General features: G+C 42.7%; 1 protein-coding gene across 6 annotated transcripts in view; it reads left to right on the forward strand.

The window, feature by feature from the left end:
- The window catches only part of PIK3CB (phosphatidylinositol-4,5-bisphosphate 3-kinase catalytic subunit beta), a 195599-nt gene that overhangs the window by 58708 nt on the left and 115931 nt on the right, over positions 1–20960 (forward strand). The gene's annotated exons all lie outside the window — the stretch shown is intronic.

Below are 20960 nucleotides of genomic sequence, written 5' to 3' on the forward strand. Positions count from 1 at the left end.
CAAAATACTATAGAGGTCAAATGGTCTACATGTCAGAGTGCAAAAGCACCAGTGAAATCTTTTTATAAGATCATTGGAGAGGACATTGCTATCTCATTGGTAATTGCTGTCCTGTGGACTGAGAGAGCTGCTGCTTCTGTCTAAGCTCCCAGGCATTCTTTGTGTGTATGGTTATGAACAGGTAGTGGTCTAGAGAAGACATGATAGCTATATGCCTAAAACCTGTTGGTCATTTTAATAACTCTGCCTGCATCTGATATTGAATTTGAAGCTGTAATACTTACATCATAAACCACAGTTTTCCCTAATTATACATATGTTCCACTTCTTGGCAACATGGGAAATAAAATAGTATTAAAGAAAATTGGATAGTAAAGTATGAATTGTAAATCCTGGGTGGTTTGCTTATAGAACTGGCAACATACCAGCCTCTGCAGGCTCATTTAGAGATTCATTTTTTTACTTTTTGTTTTTCAAACCTGACCTGAGGTTCAGAAATATAATAGAACCCGAACTCATCCTGATATCCAGCTGTTTCTGGATTGTATATGGATATTTCAGAGCCATAGTCACCAGCATAGTCTAAGATAAAGTGACCCAATTTGTATTTATAGCTGTCATTTGTAACCACCCTGTTTGGTATTTCATTAAGTATTGTTCCATTTGAGAGACACTTTGGATTGCTGACACCTATGTATGGACCATTAATGCTTTCCATGCTTTGGTAACGATATTTCTTCAAGTGCTTGCTCATATCAATTCCAGTCAGAGACAAGTTTGACCGCTTGGGCATCATTCTCAATGTCAACAAGTATAGAGTTTATTGGGGCTGTCCTGGATGTGAACCAAGTGAGAGCATTCCTCCCAGAGGCCCGACGTCTAACCCTTGCACACATAATGGCCGGTCTCTGCAGTTTTCCCACTACCACAGCGAGGCAGTGTCTCAAGCTGCTGGGTCACATGGCAGCCTGCACTTACATGGTGCAGCATGCCAGGTTGAGGCTCAGGCCCCTACAGGTGTTGCTGGTGTCCGTATATCGCCCAGGCCGCGACAGTCTGGACATGGTGCTCACCGTCCAGAGGCATACCCTCGATTCCCTGTGTTGGTGGCTGGATCCCCACATGATGGGCGCCGGATTCCCATTCCACCCTCCCCAGCCCACTCTGACCCTGGTAATGGATGCGTCTGTGCTGGGCTGGGGGGCGCATCTCATAAGCCTGATGACTCAGGGTCTATGGCAGGTAGAGGAACTGGCCCTGCATATCAATATCAAAGAACTCAGGGCTATCTGCCTCGCATGCCAAGCGTTCCTGTCCCACTTGCAGGGCCATTGTGTAGCAGTGTTGACGGACAACACCACGGCCATGTTTTATTTAAACAAACAAGGTGGAGCCTGGTTGTCTCCTCTCTGTCAGGAAGCCCTTCTACCTGCTGGGTGTTCAGAAATGGCAGACCGCTTGAGCAGACGCTTCCTTATACGCAAATGGTCAATTCGTCCAGACATTATCCACTCCATTTTCCGCAGATGGGGGTTTCTCTGAATCGATCTGTTCCCCAAGCGGACCAACAGGAAGTGCCCAACCTTCTGCTCCTTCCGGTGTCACAGTCCGGGGTCGATCGCAGAAGCCTTCCCGATTCCGTAGTCCGGTCAGTTACTATACGCCTTCCTGCCATTTCCTCTGGTCCACAAGGTGCTTCTCAAGGTCCTCAGGGACAAGGCGGATGTCATACTGGTGGCCCCAGCTTGGCCTCACCAGGGCTGGTACCCCACTATCTTGGTTCTGTCAATCCGGGCCCTGCTGCGTCTACCTCTCGCCCCCAACCTCATCTCACAGAATCACTGTCGTCTCCTTCACCCGGACCTTCAGTCTCTCCATCTCATGGTCTGGAGGATCCGTGGTTGAACCAGGCTGAGCTTGCCTGTTCAGACTTGGTGAGACAGGTGCTCCTGGAAAGCCGCAAACCTTCTACCAGTATTATGTACGAAGCAAAGTGGAAAAGGTTTTCCATTTGGTGTGTTCAACGGCAGGTGTTCTCACTCCAGGCTTCAATCCCGTGCATCCTGGACTACCTAGTGCACTTGAAAGAGCCGCATCTGGCATTCGGCTCTCTTAAAGTCCACCTCACGGCTATCTTGGCATTGCCTGGTGTTCCGTGTTTGCACACCCCATCGTGGTCGGGAAAAGGGCTCGTGGCTCCAGGTTTATGGTGTCCCCTACGAGGTACAGCAAACCATTCAGGACCTGCCTTTTGAGGGTGAGACTCTCTTCTCAGAAAAAACTGACACAAGGATAAATAGCCTTAAAGACTCCAGAGCCACCCTCAGATCCCTGGGCCTCTATATGCCCTCAATGCAGCAGAGACACTTCTATTCGCAGCCTCCTCAATGGTTTGGTCATCAGAACCGCCAAGATGGCTCCAGAAGGAGGAATCGGAACAGCAGGAGAAGGCCGTGTCAATCCTTTGGCCAGAGCTCGGGACAATCCAAGCCATCTTCAGGGGCCAAACCGGTCTTTTGAAGATGTGGTCAAGGATGGCGCACAAGAGCGAGATCTGGATCCACCCCGCCTTACCTTTTCACCCCGACTATCCCCTTTCTACTGTGCATGGTCCCGTATTACTTCGGACTGCTGGGTGCTCCACATGGTAGAGAGGGGATACTCCATCCAATTCTGTGCCCTTCTGCTCTTCCACCTCCTTTCCCCATCCCTCTTCAGGGACCCCTCTCATGAGCATTCCTTATACAGGAGCTGCACTCGCTCCTATTGCTAGGGGCAGTGGAAGAAGTTCCTCAGGCGCTTCTATTCCCAGTATTTCCTAATACTGAAAGCCAAGGGCGGCCTCAGTCCCATCTTGGACCTGCGAGAACTCAACAAGTTCGTGAAGAAACTCAAGTTGCGCACGGTCTGTTTGGCCTCCATCATCCCCTCGCTGGATCCAGCAGACTGGTGTGCTGCCCTCGACTTGAAGGACACGTATTTTCATATCGCAGTTACTCAGCCCCACAGAAAGTACCTCAGGTTTGTGATGACTAATACCCACTACCAATTCACAGTCCTTCCATTTGGCCTGTTAGCAGCATCTCGAGTCTTCACCAAGTGTATGGCAGTTGTCACGGTGTTCCTGCGCAGGCACCAGGTACAGGCGTTTCTGTACTTTGACGGCTGGCTGATCAAGGGCCATTCCAGTACCCAAGTGGAAGTTCAGGTCAGATTCATCAGAGCCACCTTTGACAACCTGGGTCTCCTTCTAAACGAAGCAAAATGGACTCTGTCCCCTGTCCAGAGGATAGAGTTTATAGGGGCAGTACTGGACTCGACCCAAGCCAGGGCCATTCCTGCCAGAAGCAAGATTTAAGGCCCCAACAGATATCATTTGAGGCATCAGGCAGTTTCCCACCCCCACAGCAAGGAACTGCCTGAAGCTTCTCGGTCACATGGCTGCCTGTACCTATGTAGTGTAGCATGCCAGACTTCAGGCTTTGATCTCTTCAGTCGTGGCTCACGTCAGTGTATTGCCCAGCCTGGGACAGCTTGGACAGGATCGTGACCCCGCCTCTTCCAGTCCTTAACTCCCTCCTGTGGTGGCTTGACCCTCAGGAGGTGTACTCAGGGGTCTCCTTCGCTAGTCCGCAGCCGTCTCTCTTGCTAGCGACGGACACATCAGACTTAGGCCGGGGAGCTCATCTGGGAGACCACAGGACCCAAGGTCTCTGGTCTCACGCAGACCTGGCTCTCCACATCAAAGTCAGAGAGCAGTGCGCCGAGCATTCCAGACCTTCCGTGCACACTTAAGACATTGTGTATCTGTTATGATGGACAATATAATAGCAGTGTTCTATATCAGCGAATGGGGGCGCAGGCTCCTCTCCCCTGTGCCAAGAAGCCCTCATGCTGTGGGACTTCTGTGCGGAACGTTCAATACACTTGCAAGCGTCATATCTCCCCGGGGTACAGAATGAGCTGGCAGACAACCTCCAGCGAGTCATTTCACATCCACGATTAGTCCCTTCGCCCGGACGTCATGTTTTCAATCTTCTAGAGGTGGGGCTTTCTCCAGATAGACCTATTTACCATGCAACATAACAGGAAATGCCAGCAGTTCTGCTCCTTCCAGAATCACAACCCGGGCTCCAGAGCAGATGTGTTCCTCCTTCCATGGGGAGGCCATCTCCTTTCCACCCATACCGCTCATTCACAAGATACTCCTCAAGATCCGGAGGGAATGAGCTCAGGTCATATTGATAGCACCAGCCTGGCCAGCACTGGTACACATCTCTCCTAGTCATGTCTCTGGAAGCCCTGGTCACTCTTCCACTCTTCCAGGACCTTCTGATGCAAGATCATGGTCATCTTCAACATCCGAACTGTGTCTCGCTTCACCTCATGGTGTGGAAGCTCCGTGGTTGAACCCAATGGAGCGTTCCTGTTCAAACCAGGTTAGACTAGTCCTTGGCAGCAGGAAACCCTCTACTAGAGCCACCTACCTTGCCAAGTGGAAGAGATTTTCAATGTGGTCGGCGCAGCGCCTTTCATTCCCAACACTAGCCTCAGTGCTGCTCATTCTGGACTACCTCTTCCATCTGAAGCAGCAGGGGCTTTTGCTTTCTTCAATAAGAGCAGACTGAGCCGCCATATTGGCCTTTCATCTGGGCACAGGGGGGGCCGCTTAATGTTTGCTAACGCTATGGTCAGCCGATTTTTAAAAGGACTCGACAGACTGTACCCTCATATCCGTCAGCCTGTCCTCACTTTGGACCTCACCCTGGTCCTCTAGGCTCATAGGACCACCCTTTGAACCGTTGGTGACATGCTCCATGCTCTACCTGTCTTACAAGGTGGCGTTCATGGTAGCGATAACCTCGGCCAGGAGGGTGTCTGAGCTCAAGGCTCTAACATCAAAGCCTCCTTACACGTGTTCTATAAGGACAGGGTTTCCCCCTGAAGGTTGTGTCACAGTTCATATCGATGAGGACATCTTTCTCCTGGTATTCTACCCTAAGCTGCACTCGACCGGCAGGGAGCAGAGACTTCACTCACTGGATGTCCGCAGGGCACTAGCCTTTTACATTGAGAGAATGAAGCCATTTAGAAAATTGGTCCAGTTATTCGTGGCAGTGGTGGACAGAATGAAAGGTCTGCCTGTGTTGTCACAATGCATTTCATCATGGATCATGTCCTGCATTCATGAGCCCTACATCCTAGCAGGGGTTCCGACACCCCCAGTCACTGCGCTCTCTACCAGGGCCCGGGCTTCAGTAACAGCATTCCTGGAGCAGGTCCCCACTGTGGATGGAGGACCACATCATACTTTCATCACGCACTATGCTATTACCCAGTAGGCCAGAGACGCTGCAGCCTTCAGACGAGCAGTGCTCCAATCAGTAGAAGACTCCAACCCTGCCTCCTGAATTTAGTCTTGTGGGTCACCTGACTGGAATTGACATGAACAAGCACTTGAAGAAAAAAGGTACTCACCTTCTCATAACTGTTGTTCTTTGAGGTGTGTTGTTCATGTCCATTCCAATACCCATCCTCCTACCCCTCTGTTGGAGTAGCCAGCAAGAAGGAACTGAAGCGGTGGCGGGTCGACTGGGGTCTATATTGAGCCCCATGATGGTGCGACTCCAGGGGGCATCTAGGCCGACCTGACAGATGCTGCTAGGGAAAAGTCTTCTGGCTACTGTATATGTGCACACGAACACACCTGATTGGAATGGACATGAACAACACATCTCGAAGAACAACAGATACGAGAAGGTAAGTAACCATTTTATACGGTCTCGCATGACCTTCTTATAAACAAACTAGGGAAATACATCCTAGATGGGGCTACTATAAGGTGTGTGCAAAACTACTTCTGGTAATAGTTTTCCAAACAGTTATCGGTGGTTCACAGTCAAGCTGGAAGGACATATCAAGTGGGGTCCTGCAGGGATCAGTTCTTGGTCTGGTTCTGTTCAATATCTTCATCAGTGATTTTAGATAATGGCATAGAGAGTACAGATATAAAGTTTGTAGATGATACCAAGCTGCGAGGGATTGAAAGTGCTTTGGAGGATAGGATTAAAATTCAAAATGGTCTGGACAAACAGGAGAAATGGTCTGAAGCAAATAAGGACAAATGCAAAGTACTACACCTGGGAAGGAACAATCAATTGCATACGTACAAAAGGGGAAATGACTGCCTAGAATGGAGTACTGCAGAAAGGGATCTGGATCACAAGCTAAATGTGAATCAGTAATGTAATACCGTTGCAAAAAAAAGCAAACATCATTCTGGAATTCATTAGCAGGTGTGTTGTAAACAAGACACGAAGTAATTCTGCTCTACTCTGTGCTGATTAGGCCTGGGTCCAGTTATGCGCGCCACATATCAGAAAAGAAGTGAACAAATTGAAGAAAGTCCAGAGGAGAGGGAAAAAAATCATTAAAGAGTTAGAAAATACGACCTATGAAGGAAGATTGAAAAAATTGGGTTTGTTTAGTCTGGAGAAGTGAAGACTAGTACGGAGGGGAAGGACACACAACCATTTTCAAGTACTGAAAAGGTTGTTATAAGGAAGAGGGAGAAAAATTGTTCTTTACCTCTGAGGGTGGGACAAGAAGCAATGGGCTTAAATTGCAACAAAGATGATTTTTAGGTTGACATTAGGGAAAACTTTCTGTTAGGGTAGTTAAGCACTGGAATAAATTGCTTAGGGAGGTTGTGGAATCTCTGTAATTGGAGATTTTTAAGAGCAGGTTAGACAAACACCTGTCAGAGATGGTCTAGATAATACTTAGTCTTGCCTTGAGTGCAGGGAACTGTGTTAGAAGACCTCTCAAGGTCCCTTCTAATCCTACGATTCTGTGATTTAGCATCTGTATGTAACTTGCATGTTGTGGTGATGAAGGAAGAATAGTTAAAACCAGAAGAACAAAGGTTATTTTTACTTTATGCATTGGTTTTCCAGGTCAGTCTAGTATGTCCTAGAAAGGTCATGGCCAAAAATAACAACATGAAAGGACCTTGTGGTCTTCAAATGCATTACATTTTTATAACAAACTCCAAAAGGAATTAATGCAAAATTCGTACATATGAAATAGAATTCCATTTGTAATGCTTCTTCTTTAACAGACTTTCAGCACAATGATTTTTAGTGGGGACCATTTTTATTCTAAAATATTGCCAGCTTTGGAAAAAAAAAGTTTGTCTGATTATACTCCACAGACACTTCTCATGTGTTACAGCAGCTCCAAACAAAGGAATAAAAATTAAAGTAACCCCACACATTGAAACAATGATGAGCTGCTAATTGTATTCACTATTAGTAGGGAAGAAGAGATCAAGTGTTTCTATCGAAAGCCCAGAAGGACCTTGTGACGGGTTGGATGACAGAAAACCCCTTGGGAGCTACCAACAGATGTGCTGGGACTATCTCTAAGCCTGTTTTTTCCTTGGCAGCTTGGGAATTCAGAACCCTGCCTGGTTGTGCCAGACACGCTAGCCTGCTACAATCACAGACCCGGGTCTAAACCACATCCCACACAAGCTGCAGGCTTAACTGAAAACAGCTTAAGAAGTGTTCCTGTCTCCAACACTGAGCTGTCTAGCTCCCAGTGGGATCCAAACCCCAAATAAATCCATTTACCCTGTATAAAGATTATACAGGGTAAACGCATAAATTGTTTGCCCTCTATAACACTGATATAGAGAGATGCACAGCTGTTTCCCACCCCCCCCCAAGGTATTAATGCATACTCTGGGTTAATAAGTAAAAAGTGATTTTATTAAATACAAAAAGTAGGAGTTAAGTGGTTCCAAATAATAACACACAGAACAAAGTGAATTACCAAGCAAAATAAAATAAAACACGGAAGTCTAAGTCTGATAAGTAAGAAAGTGATTATAGATGAAATCTCACCCTCAGAAATATTCCAATAAGTTTCTTTTACAGACTAGCCTCCTTTTTGTCTGGGTCCAGCAATCACTGACACCCCTGTGGTTACTGCCCTTTGTTCCAGTTTCTTTCAGGTATCCTTTTGGGGTGGAGAGGTTCTTTTGTGCCAGTTTAAGACAGAATGGAGGGGTCTCCCAGGGGCTTAAATAGACTTTCTCTTGTGGGTGGAGACCCCCTCCTCTCTCCTATCCAAAATCCAGCTCCAAGATGGAGATTTGGAGTCACATGGGCAAGTCACATGTCCGTGCATGACTGAGTTCCTTACCAGCCAGGCCGCATTCCCGGGAACGGTCAGATGTGGGTTGGCATCTCCAAGTTCATTGTTAGCTTAAGTGTTTCTTGATTGGGCACTTACTGAGAATAGTCTTTTCTCAGAAAGCTGACCAACTGCTTCACTGAGGCTACTTAAAATTAAGCAAGTACATAGCCAATATTCCTAACTTTGAATACAAAAGTGATACATTCATACAAATAAGATGAATATATCCAGTAGATCATAACCTTTGCAGAGATGTTACATGACATATCTAGCATAAAACATATTCCAGTTATGTCATATTTACTTTCATAAGCATGTTTCCATAAAGCATTATGGGGTGCAACATCACAGACCTGTGAACTGGTATTTTTCATAACTAAGGAAAGCAAATACTCCCTTCTTGACTGCAGTAGGTTAGTTAATACTGAACATTTAAGTGTCTTCATTTAAGCAGTACTGAAACTCTTACTGCAAACCCGAATGCAAGCCCCTTGTTCTGAGAGGCTGCCTAAATTCTTAAAAAATACTGCAGGTTAAAATACTTCATAAAAATGGTCAAATCCTTCAGATTAAATATCCATATCGTTATCTCTTCATTTCAATGTTTTGTCAATACTTGGCATAAAATCAAGAGGTTATCAAATACTTTGAAATTTAAACAGAACTCAATCAGAATGTTTGAAAGTTTCAAACAGCACTCTACAATAAATCCTCTATGTAGTGTGTGCATTATTCCTGTTTGTATTACAGTAGTGCCTAGTGGCCCCAGTGGAGATGGAAACATATTCTGAGAACAGCGGTAAGAAAGTTCAGATGGAGTTCGTGTATAGCAGCTGCGTCGCTGACCCCTTTTTAATCCCCCTTGCTTCTTGACCAATCAAAACTGATTTTTACTGTAGTGGAGTGAGAAAAGTCAGCTGTCTAGTGAGGGGAGTCACTATAGTCACTAAAGTCAGTGTGGGGGAGTGCTATCACATACATGCCTCAACTTCTCCGTGAACCCCATGACCAAATCCTTCTGTACACCAATGGTGCATACCCTCCCCCCATCAGAGCCCATCCGTGGCCCCCACAACCCAGACACCTGTCTCCCTTCCTCCCCCACAGAGCCCAGGGATCCAGAGGGAGAAACAGCCGGATGCTTGGTCCCAACCTTGCATGGAGTTTCCTGCTCGCTGCTGCCTCCTTCCCTTAGGGTGTGCTGGGAACTGCAGCTGCTAGGAACCCTCTAGCTCCCTCCACCTGCCACTGGCAGTGTCTTCTATGTGTGAGCTGGGCTCTTCCAGGTTCGGCAGCTGCTAGTGGTGGCCAGCAGCACTTTAGTCCATTTCTGTGGGGGAAAGGAAATTCTGCGCACACAGCGTTAATTTCTGCACAATTCTGCATTGCACAGTGACACAGAATTCCCCCAGGAGTAATGCTAATTAAATTCAAGACAGACTTTTCAAACTGGGGTGCCTAAAATTAAGCTTGTAACTTTAGTAACAGAGGCCTGATTTTTTTTATCACTTGTTTTGAGAACCTACAAATGTACTTGGAGTCATTGGGAGGTTTAACTACCCAGTGATAACTGTTTTTATTTAACTATATAAATATGGAAGTAGAAGCTCAGCTGTAGGTACTCACATTTGAAAATCTTGTCCTCAACTTTTGTTGTTTAATGCAGATTAAAATATGAGGGAGGTGGTAGAATAATGTTAAAATGAAATAAGGCTACAAAAATTAACTGAACAAAACAATATAAAAAGCCCAACAATTCTTAATTTTTGATGCTGGAAATGCTTACTTGTATATTTAGTTTAAAAAGAAAAGGAAGAAATCTATCTTGATTGCTTAAATTCATACACATCTTTTTCATACCAGTCTAAACATTACCCAACAATTAAAGCAATAAGCTTAAAATATATGCCATATTATGTGTCTACATTTTTCTCAGAAAGGTAAATGCTATTTATTTTTTTAAAATCGAATTTCATCAACAGTCCTCACTAAAAGGGGCTATCTAGTCTCTTATTGCATATAGTCAGTTCATGCCAGTTTAAACAGACTCCTGGGAAATAGATGCAATATTTTTAGTAATTTATTATTTAGAAAAACCTCTTCATGGCAACGTTTTAGGTGTTTTGAATTTTATAAGCTCTGCCATAATTTTGGAATGCCAGTTGTATATGAAAGTACTCAGATGAAAATATCTTCTGGCTTCACTGACTTCAGTGTTTTTAATCATGCTATTTGTATTATTTTTTTTTAATTGTTGAACCATTTAAGTTGAAATTAACCTGTACAGCTGCAGATGGATAAAATGTAGCAAGGCTGCAGTGCTTCCACTCTGTTCAGGAAATGCAATTGACCCAAGAAAAATCCACAGACTTGCAGTGTGAATTTGGGCTAAGCACTTAATCTGTCTGTACCTTAGTTCTTGTTTGTAAAATGGAAATACTAATGCTTTTTCTTCCATCATTTGTCTCGTATAGACTGAGATCTTGGGGCTAGGGACTTCTCTTACACTGACTTTCAGTTTTAAGTGAAGAAAAGTTTTCAGTTCCATATATCACCCAATGTGTGCATCAGTTCCCTTGGACACATCCCATTCACAAGCTCTGCATGAGGGATGTGAATTTCTCCCTTGAGTAAGTAAGAAGGGTTTTTTGTTGACGTTTTATTTTGAAAATGTCATAAAGTATAACAAACCACACTTCATATTCTAACTTGCTTATCCAGCTTTGTCACCAGATACCCTTCTCTCCTTCATTCTCAAATGTTTCCTTTCATGGTTCTTTATTGATTTTTAGAGTATTGAATGTTTACGTATTTAGAAAAATGATTACAAAGATGATGTTGTCAATGCCTGGTGTTCTTGTCCTTAGACCTATGTGTTACGCTGCTGCTGTTTCCTAGTATATTACTGTGGTTAGATTGTTCTCTAGTCTGCCAGAGACAGTGAGATATTGTTGTGGCCTTTTCTAACTGTTTTCAGTGCTGCAAGAGTCTTAGTCTCTTGACTGCCACATGACAGAAAAAGTAGTAAATAAAGACTGTATTGATGGCAATGGTGTTCATCTTGACATGTGGTGTTTAACGGTTGCAACAAGTTATTACAACACACAAAGTTAAATACTGGGCAAGTAGAACTTTAAATTGACAAAGTTAACGGGAGCAAATTTAGTTTTTTCATGTTATTACCTTCCACTTAAAACTTCATATTAGTTTTCAGCGAAAACTAGAATAGAAAAGGCTTTTCTGTATTTAAAAGTTTTACTCAGTTGATCAAATACAAATCATTTAAGCTAGTCCCTTGTAGATATTTAAATTGTGGCTTTCTATTTGAAAGAGGCAGCTTAAAATAAACTGATTTAATATTTATTATTTGTATTACTGTAGTATCTAGGAGCCCTAGTCATGGACCAAGACCCCATTATGCTAGGTGCTGTACAAACACAGAACAAAGAGACAGTTCCTGCATGATGGAGCACTACCTTTTCTTAGTGCATATCTGAACATTTTATGCCAGTTTTCAGTATATCAGTTTGAGGTCAAGTATTGGTATTTCATTTTAAAGGAATTCTGACCACGTCTTGGCTGGTGATGGGGTACACAATATGCTTTCAGATGTACAAATTACTACTGATTTCTAAAGTATATGAAGAATTCATATAGGATTAGATTGTATTCTTGCCTTATGAGATTGTTCAGGAGAGTAAGTGCTACTGGACATAAGTAAGGGTGTCATAATCAGGCCTTCAGTATTTTACGTTCTAATTGCTGATACATTTGTTTTTTCTTTCCAGCGCCCCACACTCTTTCATTCTGTTCTGGTGAATAATTTGTAATTCTTCATGTTAGCAGATGAGGTACTGCTTTATGGTTTTGTTTTGTTAATTTTAAAATAATGGAATGCCACACTCTGTCAGGTCCCTATTTAAACATTTAATCTCTGGAGTATGGAGTTCAGGAGAAAAGGAAAATTGCCAACCTAAACATACAAGACAAGATCCAATATGTTTATTTTAAAAGGACTGAGCTAACTTGGATTAATTTTGGATGTCAATAACTTGATGATATATGCCACATATGATTTAAAATGGATGCTGATGGAGGTGCAAGATGTTTCTCATAGACTATAGTCTTCTGCTGATAATTACTTTTAAAGAAAGTATGTAGGATTGTCAGACTACTGAAAGGGAAAGTGTGAATAAAAGTTATAAATTAAATTCTTTAACTCATTTCTGTCTCTCACACTCTCTTCCGTCTCTCACACTCTCATCCCTACAGGCCAACAAAGTTCTTGTCCCCAGAATAGCTATCCAGTATTTGTGTTTAAACTGGATGAATGGCAACACTTTCTGAATTCAATTTTCAAACATAATGTAAACAATATATAGACATTACTCTGAGACAACGCCTCTCTGAATTTAAGGATGTGCTGGAATTGGAATTTTTAAATGATTTTTAGCATAGTAATATGATGCTTCTTATTAAACATGTAAGAATCATACCCTGATTTATAATAAATTCAGAGTTCAGCTTTTAGCCTCAGAGTACCATGCAGTCCAATATAATTCAGGATGAAGTTGTTATTCTGGAAGCCGTTAGCGTTCTAATATTTAGGATTAGTTAACATTGATATTTTTCAAGGAAATTTTTCTCTTAATGCTTCATAAAAAGGTGTCTACCATGTGCTAAGGTTAGTGAGAACAATAATTTTGTGTACGTTTACCATGATATTTTGATGTACATAATGTTGCTACATCACAAAGCTCACTGAGATTGGCTATATACAAGATAGAAGACTTGCGTTTCTCCTTTGCAATATTGGACCTGCTTCCTGCAAAGACTTAAACACTTTATCCCAGGAGTAACCCTGCTGACCTCAATAAGACTCTTTTTAAAATATTTTTAGTAATTAAAGTTAAGCATGTGTATAATTTTTGCAGAATTGAGATCTTGAATTGAATTGCTTTATTTTCATTGTGCCATTCCTTAGGGGGTAAATTTTTCTGGTTGTAGCTAAACCCAGCTGTTATCCAAAATTTTCATAACACAACTTGAAAGCTTTGCAGTTATTCATTCATTGGCATAAAATTTTATTACTTTTTTAAAAATTTGTTTAACCTTATCTGCGTTTTAGACTCTGGTCTTGTTCTATGGCACATGTGCGGAAGTAGAATTCTTAACTTTCTTAATGAAAATAAATGCAGCCTTCCTTCCCTTTCGGAGTTTTTTTTTAAAAAAAAGTTTTTTTTCCCCTTGAAAAAGTTCTAAAGCAGGGGTCGGCAACCTATGGCACGTGTGCCAAAGACGGCACATGAGCCAATTTTTAATGGCACGCCGCCGTCTGCCTACCCTGGTAGAAAGCAGTGTGCCATTAAAAATCCTGCCCTGCCCGGCCTGCTCTTCTCCGCCCCCTGCCCACCGCTCTCTCCTTGCGGGCAGGCAAGCTTCCCACTTCCCCCCGTCTCTTCCCCCAGCGTGCTGGGTTTCTGCCCCTCTCCCTCCCTGCGTCTGATCAGCTGAAGGCCCTTGCTACGGAGGGGAGAGGGAAAAGCGGAGCTGCAGCGCACTCTCTGCTCCGGGGACCTTGGGGAAGGGGGTGGCATCGGCATATCCCCTCCAGCCCCCTGCCGTGAGCCGCTCAGGGCAGGGGGCTGGGAGCACCCCCACGACCCCAGGCCACTGCCCTGACCCCTGCAACCCCCCACACACTCCAGCCCTGTGCCCTGCCCCCTGAACCTTCCCATAACCCAGCCCTGACTCCGGCACCCCCCACACATACCCAGCCCTCCCACACCCCATGCCCTGACTCTTGCACCCCCCACATCCCCACCCCCACCACCAAACAGGAGCTCTTGCACACACTCCCACCTGCATCCCTCGCACCAAATGGGAACTGCCCAGATGACCCCCAGCCCTGTTCTCAGCGCACTTCCACCCTCATCTCAGTGTAGAGAGAGGAAGAGAATGGCTAGAACGAGGGAGAAGGTAGGTACCTACTCTATGTGGATAGGGCCGGGACCCCAAACCAGCAGCGGTCTGAGCAGGGCCGGCAGCTGGGACCCTGGCTGGCAGGAGCCCATGGACAGAACCCCAGACTGGCAGCGGGCTGGTCAGCCCACTGCTGATCTGGGGTCCTGGCCCCCGGCCCCGCTCAGCCCACTGCCGGTCTGGGGTTCTGGCTGCCGGCCCCTTGCCAGCCGGGGTCCTGGCCACAGGCCTTGCTTAGCCCACTGCTGCCCTAGCTGAATGGAACCCCAAGCCGGCGGCAGGCTGAGCAGGTCGGCGGTGTAAGATCAGAATTTTAATTTAATTTTAAATGAAGCTTCTTAAACATTTTGAAAACCTTGTTTACATACGACAACAGTTTAGTTATATAATATATAGACGTATAGAGAGAGACCTTCTAAAAAATGTTAAAATGTATTATTGGCACTCGAAACCTTAAATTAAAGTGAATAAATGAAGACTCAGCACACCACTTCTAAAAGGTTGCCGACCCCTGCTCTAAAGATTAAAAAAAAATTATACCTATGTTTTCGGCAAAGATTACTGTTTTCATAAGGAAATGTAAGTAATTACCTTGGGGAAAGATCATATATTTTGTCAATCTTTACTTTTGTGAATCAAGTTTTAACTTCAGTTTTAAAACTGTCTACAATTATCTTTGATAGAAAGTTGTTTAAATATTGGAAACCAATTAAACACAATCATACTGTACTAAAAGCATGTTTTTAGTATATTATGGTGCTGTATAGCATTTAGCTTACTAGATGGTTTCATAAAGATAAGACACTGCATTTGATGTTGATTAGGATAATATAAAAACAACCATATGTTTTGTGAGGTTCACTTTTTGGTGGCTGTATAAATAATGGAAGATGAAATGGCTTAAACAAAAAGTAGACTCCAGTCTTTGCTTCTTTTTTCCATGGTCAGTGCCCTAATTTGTTCCAGAATTAACTTTTTGAGTATGCTCTCTCCAGCCAAAAACAGAGGTATTCCTTCCTTTACCAATGTTGGCAACTGAAATATTGCTGAGGGAAACAGTGGAAGGGATGATAAATGGCAAGCTGGGCTAGATTACTTTGACATATACAAACACACTGAGAGAGCTGAAAGGGGATACAGATTCAGCACCCAGGATGTGCAGGCTGCTCTAAAAAGTTTTGTACCACGCTGTCCTAAACCATTTTTGGACTTTGCTGCTGCATCAGTTTTTCTCCTTCTGCAGCCAAACGAAACTACCACTTTTGGTACTTCGTAATTGCTCTCTCCTCCTGGGGACTGGTTTACTATCAAAACAGTTGAATTTTAAACCTAGAAATTTTCAGCCTCCTACAGGTTCACCAATTCATTACTCCCATCTTAAACATTTTTTGTTCCTGTCCCTCCCTGCAGGTAGCTCCTGACAAGCATTTCCTGTGGACAGCTTCTCCCCTGGTCCCCTCCATGACCCTCGATTCCTTGCTGGACTATCTGCTTGTCCCTAACAGAATTCAGGTTGCCTTTTATATATTCCCAAAAGGCCTGGTTAGTGAGCCACAGATTCCCATTGTGTTACCCCTGGATTAATTTCCTTCACCTGGGGAAGCTGGCTACACCTGGCACAGATGTGAGGCTGAGCCGCATACATCTTAGTGGGTCAGTTCACGCTGTGACAAATGTCACAACAGGTAGAGAATATTAAAAAATAAAAATAAAAAATCAATTATTTTATTTTCCCATTGGTTTGAAAGGAAGGATTCTCACTCTCACTGTTCCCATAGTAGTGAGCAGTGAGACTAACCCCATTCTCTGTCAGGTGGTGGCAGAATGAAGCAGGCTCAGAGAGTAGTGCTGCCAGAGTCCAGGAGGAAGGAAATGTAATAAGGAAGCCTAAACTATTCCTGTTGTAGTGGAAAGAGCAGATCTAATCCATGAGCAGCATCCACATCAGTGGATCTTTCTTCAGGAAAGAAAATGAAGTAAGAGTGGATACAGCTGTAGGTAGGAGGAAGGGCAGTGTAGATACAAGTCTAATAGGTTATACTGGTAGTAAAATAACCGTGCCTAATAGGGTACAGAATGTGAGTGAGGCCAAACAGCAAAAATTAAGATGTTTGTACACTAATGCAAGGAGCCTAGGTAACAAAATGGAGGAACTAGAGTTACTGGTGCAGGAAGTGAAACCAGATATTATAGGTATAACAGAGACCTGGTGGAATAGTAGTCATGACTGGGCTACAGGTATTGAAGGGTATGTGCTGTTTAGGAAAGACCGAAATAAAGGTAAAGGTGGTGGAGTAGCACTGTATATCAATGATGAGATAGAATGTAAAGAAATAAGAAGCGATGAAATGGATATGACTGAGTCTGTCTGGGCAATAATTAAATTGGGGAAGAAAACTATTAGAGCCTCCCCTGGGATAGTGCTTGGGGTGTGCTATAGACCGCCGGGATCTAATTTGGATATGGATAGAGCCCTTTTTAATGTTTTTAATAAAGTAAATACTAATGGAAACTGTGTGATCATGGGAGACTTTAACTTCCCAGATATAGACTGGAGGACGAGTGCTAGTAATAATAATAGGGCTCAGATTTTCCTAGATGCGATAGCTGATGGATTCCTTCAACAAGTAGTTGCTGAACCGACTAGAGGGGATGCCATTTTAGATTTGGTCTTGGCGAGTAATGAGGATCTCATAGAGGAAATGGTTATAGGGGATAATCTTGGCTCAAGTGATCATGAGCTAATTCAGTTCAAACTGAATGGAAGGATTAACAAAAATAAATCTGCAACTAGGGTTTTTGATTTCAAAAGGGCTGACTTTCAAAAATTAAGGAAATTAGTTAGGGAAGTGGATTGGACTGAAGAATTTATGGGTTTAAAGGTAGAGGAGGCCTGGGATTATTTTAAATTAAAGCTGCAGAAGCTATCGGAAGCCTGCATCCCAAGAAAGGGGAAAAAATTCATAGGCAGGAGTTGTAGACCAAGCTGGATGAGCAAGCATCTTAGAGAGGTAATTAAGAAAAAGCAGAAAGCATATAGGGAGTGGAAGAAGGGAGGGATCAGTAAGGAAAGCTACCTTATTGAGGTCAGAATATGTAGGGATAAAGTGAGACAGGCTAAAAGTCAAGTAGAGTTGGACCTTGCAAAGGGAATTAAAACCAATAGTAAAAGGTTCTATAGTCATATAAATAGGAAGAAAACAAAGAAAGAAGAAGTGGGACCGCTAAAAACTGAGGATGGAGTGGAGGTCAAGGATAATCTAGGCATGGCCCAATATCTAAACAAATACTTTGCCTCAGTCTTTAATAAGACTAAAGAGGATCTTAGGGATAATGGTAGCATGATAAATGGGAATGAGGATATGGAGGTAGACATCACCATATCTGAGGTAGAAGCGAAACTCAAACAGCTTAATGGGGCTAAATCGGGGGGCCCAGATAATCTTCATCCAAGAATATTAAAAGAATTGGCACAAGAAATTGCAAGCCCATTAGCAAGAATTTTTAATGAATCTGTAAATTCAGGGGTTGTACCATATGATTGGAGAATTGCTAACATAGTTCCTATTTTTAAGAAAGGGAAAAAAAGTGATCCAAGTAATTATAGGCCTGTTAGTTTGACATCTGTAGTATGCAAGGTCTTGGAAAAAATTTTGAAGGAGAAGGTAGTTAAGGACATTGAAGTCAATGGTAAATGGGACAAAATACAACATGGTTTTACAAAAGGTAGATCGTGCCAAACCAACCTGATTTCCTTCTTTGAGAGAGTAACAGATTTTTTAGATAAAGGAAACGCAGTGGATCTAATTTATTTAGATTTTAGTAAGGCGTTTGATACTGTGCCACATGGGGAATTATTAGTTAAATTGGATAAGATGGGCATCAATAGGAAAATTGAAAGGTGGATAGGGAATTGGTTAAAGGGGAGACTACAACGGGTCCTACTGAAAGGTGAACTGTCAAGTTGGAGGGAGGTTACCAGTGGAGTTCCTCAAGGATCAGTTTTGGGACCAATCTTATTTAATCTTTTTATTACTGACCTGGGCACAAAAAGTGGGAGTGTGCTAATAAAGTTTGCAGATGATACAAAGCTGGGAGGTATTGCTAATTTAGAGAAGGACAGGGATACCCTACAGGAGGATCTGGATGACCTTGTAAACTGGAGTAATAGGAATAGGATGAAATTTAATAGTGAGAAGTGTAAGGTCATGCATTTAGGGATTAATAACAAGAATTTTAGTTATAAGCTAGGGACGCATCAACTAGAAGTAATGGAGGAGGAAAAGGACCTTGGAGTATTGGTTGATCATAGGTTGACTATGAGCTGCCAATGTGATATGGCTGTGAAAAAAGCTAATGTCGTCTTGGGATGCATCAGGAGAGGTATTTCCAGTAGGGATAAGGAGGTTTTAGTACCGTTATATAAGGCACTGGTGAGACCTCACCTGGAATACTGTGTGCAGTTCTGGTCTCCCATGTTTAAGAAGGATGAATTCAAACTGGAACAGGTACAGAGAAGGGCTACTAGGATGATCCGAGGAATGGAAAACTTGTCTTATGAAAGGAGACTCAGGGAGCTTGGCTTGTTTAGCCTAACTAAAAGAAGGTTGAGGGGAGATATGATTGCTCTCTATAAATATATCAGAGGGATAAATACCAGAGAGGGAGAGGAATTATTTAAACTCAATACCAATGTGGACACAAGAACAAATGGATATAAACTGGCCACTAGGAAATTTAGATTAGAAATTAGACGAAGGTTTCTAACCATCAGAGGAGTGAAGTTTTGGAATAGCCTTCCGAGGGAAGTAGTGGGGGCAAAAGATCTATCTTGCTTTAAGATTAAACTCGATAAGTTTATGGAGGAGATGGTATGATGGGATAACATGGTTTTGGTAATTAAATATTCATGGTAAATAGGCCCAATGGCCTGTGATGGGTTTTTAGATGGGGTAAGATCCAAGTTACCCGGGAAAGAATTTTCTGTAGTATCTGGCTGATGAATCTTGCCCATATGCTCAGGGTTTAGCTGATCGCCATATTTGGGGTCGGGAAGGAATTTTCCTCCAGGGCAGATTGGAAGGCCCTGGAGGTTTTTCGCCTTCCTCTGTAGCATGGGGCACGGGTCACTTGCTGGAGGATTCTCTGCTCCTTGAGGTCTTCAAACTACAATTTGAGGACTTCAATAGCACAGATATAGGTGTGAGGTCTTTTTTAGGAGTGGTGGGTGAAATTCTGTGGCCTGCATTGTGCAGGAGGTCAGACTAGATGATCATAATGGTCCCTTCTGACCTAAATATCTATGAATGATGTCCATGAAAGAGATTTGATCCTCTGTCACTTGGAACTATATATGTAGCCCTTCTCGTGGTTCCCTTGGACAAAATATTCCTTACCTGTAATACTTGTTCTCTGAGGATCTATATTTCAGTGCTTTACCTTTTTTGTATACACTTATATTTTAATCAGCTTTTATTTAGGAGTTCCTGCCTGCTTTTCAAAGGAACTGGCTGTGGTAGGAATAAAGGCAACCTGGAGCACCAACTGAAAGGGTGCTCAAAATGACTTTATAAGTTTCCTCAGAGACTGAAAACTTTGAAACTGTTGGTATTCCAACCTGGTCTCATGCTTGAAACACAGACCCAAACATGCAAATCTACTGAAGTGTATTTTTAGAGAACAAAAATTTCAATAAAATAGTTGTTTAACACATCAGCTGTTATGCTATTGCTTGACTTACTGCAGGGTCCCATGTTTGTGTTTAAATGGTTATAGTTCAAATTTGCTCAGTTAACAAATTAATTTTTTTTAGCTGATTCTGCTATAAATCTCAGCCTGGTATCCAGAACTCAAGATGGGTTCTTTACAACTGGTCCATCAACAATAATAAAGATTCTTCAGGTCAAATTATGCCTTCCAGGTACAACCTTCCAGTGCAACCCCAAAGTAAATGGAAGCATAATATGGTTATACAGATGTAACAGACATAATTTGACTGTCAGCATCTTTATTACTGGTAGTGATATGCTAACAGGAATTAACCTGGTTCAATTTTTAGATCCTTGGATGAGTCTCTAGGATTGGTAGTATTTAAGACAGAAGAACCTTGTCAATGGAGCAGATTGATCTACAATTACTGAGACACACACATATGAAACCAAAGTACTTTTTTAAAAAACTCACATTTCAGAGAACTGCACTTTACATAGGAAAATATTTGTGTTTATCTAGCAAAATCACAACTTAAAATACTGGTAACTTCAAATGGTATATAAGGAGCTATGCTGCTGGTAAACTAAAATAATCTTTAACTAGATACTGGACACACCAAGATTAAGTGCTGCCTTAATTACTTCCTCCTTTTGTATGATAAATTGTTTTTACAATGACGGTAGACACAAATAGTTTTGACCTTAGGAGCCTGAAATAGCACTTTTTCCCTTTAGCTGAAATCTCTTAAATGCTTCTCATCGTTCCTTTTACCATCCAGATGTCTTGGCACAATTTCAGTTACTAGATGTGAGGGTTGTTAAGTCAGTCACCACATGTTACACAGTTTGGCCCATGACTCATTCTCACAGCAGTCCCGTGTTTGTGACCAGTCCTGTTTTCAGTATAAATACGTGCTCTCCGTTGACCTTTATGATGTCAGCTAGTGGCAGAACTAGAATCATGATTGGATATTGTTTCTAAATCTAATCTGTTTCACTAATTAACAGAATGTTAAATAAACATCTCAATAAATGAGTGTTTAGTGTGTTAAAGTTTACATTCTG

This window comes from Lepidochelys olivacea (assembly GCF_965140295.1).
Source record: "Lepidochelys olivacea isolate rLepOli2 genome assembly, chromosome: 9".
Classification (NCBI taxonomy): domain Eukaryota; kingdom Metazoa; phylum Chordata; order Testudines; family Cheloniidae; genus Lepidochelys; species Lepidochelys olivacea.